Source organism: Elephantulus edwardii, unplaced genomic scaffold (assembly GCF_000299155.1).
Source record: "Elephantulus edwardii isolate Elephantulus edwardi_28Jun2011 unplaced genomic scaffold, EleEdw1.0 scaffold00229, whole genome shotgun sequence".
In the NCBI taxonomy this organism is placed as follows: Eukaryota; Metazoa; Chordata; class Mammalia; order Macroscelidea; family Macroscelididae; genus Elephantulus; species Elephantulus edwardii.
Window position 1 is genome coordinate 450,841 of NW_006399979.1, and position 5,542 is coordinate 456,382.

At 38.1% G+C, this 5,542-nt stretch overlaps 1 pseudogene; it reads right to left on the reverse strand.

Moving 5' to 3' along the window:
- Positions 1-662: 662 nt before the first annotated feature.
- On the reverse strand, positions 663-1,397 carry LOC102861552 (annotated as a pseudogene).
- Positions 1,398-5,542: the final 4,145 nt, after the last annotated feature.

The following is a 5,542-nucleotide window of genomic DNA, read 5'->3' on the forward strand; positions in this document are numbered from 1 at the left end:
TGCATGTATACATATTTAAAGGATAATTTACAGAAGAGACTCCTCTGTAGTTGTCCTGATTACAAAAAACAATATCATCCTGAATATAGGAAGATCTCCATTATAAAGTATTTGTTAATACCTTTTTTTTCTTTTTAAATCATTTTACTCTGTTTGTACCATAGTTTCAATGACAGGACAGAAACCTTTCATGCAAGAAAAATATGTGGAGGTAATCTTAAGACGTGGAAAGAAAGAACACAGTAACATAAGGACTGCTGCAGCAATCTCAGACACCAGTGCAAGTAGGCAGGAATACAGGGTGCATAATGGTTGTTTGACTTCGGGGATGTGGCCTGAGACCCACAGATGGTCCCTAAGGTGGGATTCTCCTAATACGCTTGGGAAGCAAATCACTTAAAACACAGATATAGATGGGATAAGTGACATTCCTGTGTGATAAGTTCCACAAGTTCTTTGAAAGGTTCCACAAATCTCTGAAACCAATGCTGAATTCTGATGCTGCAAAAGTAATCCCACCAAATTCCCTTCCAAGGAAATTTTACAACAAGTACGATTCTTAGGGGGGGGGGGGAAATAGCCACACATACCAGACCTACATACCATGAATGAAAAGGGTGCCAGTGTTAGGATTCTGGAAGGACCACAGCAGGAGAGATTATTCAAAGATCCTCATCCTTCTCTTCAACCAGAAGATTAGCAAGCTCTATCACCTCTCTAGCTGCTCTTCGCTGCTCCAAATCCTTCTCAGATTTTCCCTTAAGAATCTTTTTCTTCTCTTGGATTTTATTTAACCTATAGAACTCTTCTCGTTCTCTCTCATCCAACTCTGTGATGATGTAAGCAAGGGTTCGTTCAGTCCGGGGAATGATAACATGTTCAATAGCATTTGCACGTCTGTTGGTTATCTTAATAGCTTCATCGAGGGTAACAAATGAAGTTTGCAGTGAAGCGAGTTCCACCAGTAGTTCCACTGCTTTGGCATAATTTCTCTTTAACTTCACCAACTGTTCCCCACCTCTGGCTAAACCAGTCAGTTCATAACTGTCAGTTCCTTCATGGTAATGTTCAAACACTGGCAAAGTAACACCTGCTACATTATCTTTCTTTGCACGAATCTTCACCTGGGCTTTGTTCACATTCTGGATAACTGTGGTGCTAAAGTCGCCAGCTGTCAACTTGGCTTCAGCTAGTGAAAAGGCAGCTTCTCGCATCACTTCACCCATCAACATTTTAGTCTCTATTAATCTTCTTTAGGATCTGTCGAAATCGAAGAGTGAAAGCATCGAATTTTTCTTCAAGAGGTTTCGGCCTATCTGTGCACCTTTCAACCGAGCCTTCATGATAATCTGGGCCATTCGAGAGGGAAAGATTTCAATTCGGTCTTTTCCCGACATTTTGGCGATGACAGTTTGACTCGAATACCTGGCCGGGCAACGGTGGCTGCACCACCAGCTCCAGTTCCCGCAGCCACAAGCCCTTCCCTGTTAATACCTTTTTATAAAGAATTTTTAAGTAATGAAAAAATATCAGAAATTCACTAATGTACTTTATTCTAAGAGAATTAGAAGCATAATTTTTCCTTTCATACTCCTTTGTCTTAGATTATAAACTACCTAGAGTTTACAAGGCCTGAAAATTTAGACCTGAATTTTCATGTAGTTACTTTTGAGATTTTTTTTTTAACTCAAGTTTGTGACAAGAAGTCCTGCAAGTAGAATTTCTTAGGATTGACTTCACAGCTGTATGACAATTAACATTGGATAATTTCTACTTTGAAATTTTGGGAACTATATACTTACTACAGGGTCTCTTAGAGTTGAAATCAACTTGATGACTATGGGTTGTACCCTAAGTCATAGCCTAGCTCCAAAGACCAACCATTCTACAAAGTCCACAAGCAGAAAAAGAAAATTTAGTTACCTCTTTTGCTCCCTCTGCTGGTTGGTTCCTTGGAGTAATTCTAAAAATGGGTGCTTGGAACTCTTCCCTTTTAACAGCCTTAGAAATGCTGAAGCATTTACTCTTTCCAGACATTCAGAATTTGTTTGTCAGGGCTTGTCTAGTTAGTTCATTATGATCAAGTTGTTGAGTTTTTGCTTGTCTGAATTATGAGTGTTGGGTATTAGATAAAACAGATGCCATGAAAATTCAAATCCCAGTAGATTGACAGTTCAGAGGTTATTAAACATGACTCTCAAAGGAATATATAATATCTTCATCTTAAAATAATGTGATTTCAAGTGGAGAAAGACATACATATATTTAAAAAAATAAACCTTAGAGAAAAGGTAAGATACACTCAAAGATCACACTTTAAGGTATTGAGTACATACTGTGGAGTTTAGAGACTGGAAAAGTTTTGTCAACTAGACAGAACTTGTGAAATACTAATAAATAACTGAGGCAGAACACAAATTAGAAATTTACTAGAGGAATTTTTGAGGAAACAATATACAATCAATAAATAACCCAGTCATTTGATAACATCTAATCACAACTTTCCTCTTGCAACATATTAAATAAATATTTCTATTCCAAATTAAAATATATGCATCCTCTCCCAAAAGGTGAAGATCCAAAATCAACCAATTGTCATAGCCATCTGTAAGAGGCACCCAATTCTTCTCTCCCTACTACAGTTGCAAACTATTACTGAAATTGTCTATCAAATAATAAAATTAATCATAAATAAACTTAAAAAAATGAACTCTTTGCCATAGAGATACAATTCATTGATGCCCCTCCAGGGGGTAATCTGAGTCTGTAAATCAAAACAGAGGAGATTGTTTATCTTTTTCTCAGAGATTAGGTGATAGATTCAAACCTCCTTCCTGTGGGTTCACAGTGCAACTCCTTATACACTAAGCCACCACAGCCTAATCATCATTAGTACACTCTATATAAAATTTATGTTATATGTTATTGAGTTGAAAATGACTCATAGCTAACCCTCCTCTGGGTTTCTGAGGTGACTTCGTGGAAGAAAATTGCCCATTTTTCTCCTACAAGGCAGCTGGTAGATAGAACATCTCACCTTTGGGTTGGCAATGAAACTTCTTATCCACGAAACCACCATACTTCTATACTAGAGAAAATTATACCTGAAACTGCTATAGGGCTCTTGTTCAATAGTGAAAACTTTCTCCTTTATTTAAGAAGCTGATTCCATTTACTTCATTGAGTATAGAGATGTAAACCATATTGAAGGCTGTAGTTTCCAATCTTTTTCAGTCAGTGATTCAAGTCTTCTTCAATTTCTGCAAGAAATGTTATGTCATCTGCATAATACATGTAGGTGGTTGATGTGTCTTCTTCCAATACTGGTGCCACATTGTTTTTAATGGATAGTCCAGCCTTGTGAATAATTTGTTCAGCATACAGATTGAATAGGTATAGAGAAAGGATACATTCTTTCTGACACGTATCTTTCCTTGGTTCTGTTTGGACAACTACTTTTTGGTCTGTGTAGAAGCTTCCCATGATTTTCATGTTTTTTTCTTGTTGTGTTGAGCTGAAAATTAGAACAGACCCAAACCTGAACCTACAGTGCATCCTCAGAGGCATTAAATCTCATGGGAGGAGGGGGGGTGGGGTCAGGAGATGATGTTGGTAGAAGAATCAATATTATGGAGCAGCAGATGGATTCTCATTGCCTGTCTCAATGCAGCTTCTTATCACTAAGCCACTGGAGCTTCTGATGATTTTCATATAGCAAGTGTTTCTCTAGTAATACTAGTAAGTTGAACTTTATGAAGAAGAATGTAGGGAGGTGACCAGGAGGAACCAATCTTGAAGCAGGACATTATGCCTAGAAAAACAGAGGAACATTACAGGAGATGAAGACCTAGGATGAGATATGTTGACTCAGTGACTGGATCCATGAGATTAGGTCTTTCAGAGATGGTGAGATTGGCCCAGGATAAGGCAGCTTTCAGAGCTAATGTACATAGGGTTGCTATGAGTAGCAAGTGGCTCAATGGCACATAACAAACAAACAAAACATGCTGGACATCATACTTATTGATTTACAAACACATCTTATTAAACTGAAGTGTTTCCTCAATCTTACAGAGTGGGAATTATAAAAATCAAGCTGTCCAATATCAAAGAGTCAATGAGTGATTGAAAGAGAATTTGACTTTGTTTCTCAAGTGCGTCCTATTTCATAGTGACTCACTAAAGTTTAGCTTATGATAATACTTTTCTTGTGTTTAGAGTCATATATGTATTAAAACATTTGTACATGGGGTTTTCAAAGGCCTATTATATCAGAAGTTGACGGCCAGTACTCCTTCCTAGTCTGTCTCCCTCTGGATTCATAGCTTTACAACAATGTTTGACAGACAAGCATTTTCTCAAAAGAGCAGAAGAAAGTCCCTATCTGGTTACACAGCTAACAAATTCAGTGTTGGTCTCACCTCCCCACTCAGTGCATGGGACCTAATCCTATTTCCCCTTCCATCATCCCCTCAGATCTGTTGCCTCGCTCCACCCCACCAACACCTTTCTCCCCCCATCACACTATTCACTCTGATATGAGTCTCAGATGTTTCAGGCCTTTGACCATTTCTGTCTGCTCCTTATTGCCCTACTCTCCAGCGATTTTGGCATTTTGCAGATGTCTGGAGGAAGGTTATCCAAAAATGACTGAAACGATACATAGAGAACTATCAGAAACACAAGTTAGGATTAGAAGAGGCTGTGACACTAGAGATATTAATTCCATTGTCAGCTGGATCTTGGCTGAGAGCAAGGTATATCAGAAAAATGTCTACCTGCATTTCATTGACTATATAAAGGAATTGTACCTTGTGGATCACAACAAATTGTGGCTAACATTGAAAAGAATGGAAATTCCAGAACACCTGATTGTATTCATATGAAATCTATACTTGGACCAGGAAGAAGTTGTCAGAATAGAGAAAAGAAATACTGCATGGTTCAAAATTGGGAAAGGAATGCATCAAGAATGCATCTTATCACCATACTTTTTCAAGCTATATGCAAAACAGATCATTTGGGAGGCTGGTCTTTATGAGGAGGAATGTGCATCAGAATTGGAGGAAGATTCAAAAACAACCTGTGTTATGCAAATGACACAACCTACTTGCTGAAAATGAAATTGAAGCAGGCCTGAAGCATTTGCTGAAGAAGGTCAAGGACTTCAGTTTTCACTGAAGCTCAATGTCAAGAAGACAAAAATTCTCACCACTGAGCAATTGGTAGGACCATGATAGATGGGGAGAAGATTGAGATTGTTAATAACTTCATCTTGCTCAGGTCCACATTCAACACTCTTGGCACCAGCAATCAAGAAATAAAAAGACAAATTGTATTTGGAAAATCTGCTGTCAGGGACCTCTCCAGAGTGTTAAAGAACATTATCAGTCTGGGAAATAAAGTGCATCTGATCCAGGCTATGGTCTTTGCAATTACTTGTTATGTTTCAGAGAGCTGGACAATGACTAATGATAACATAAGAACTTTGAGTTGTGGTGCTAGAGAAGAGTGTTGAACATTTCATGGACTGATAAGAGAA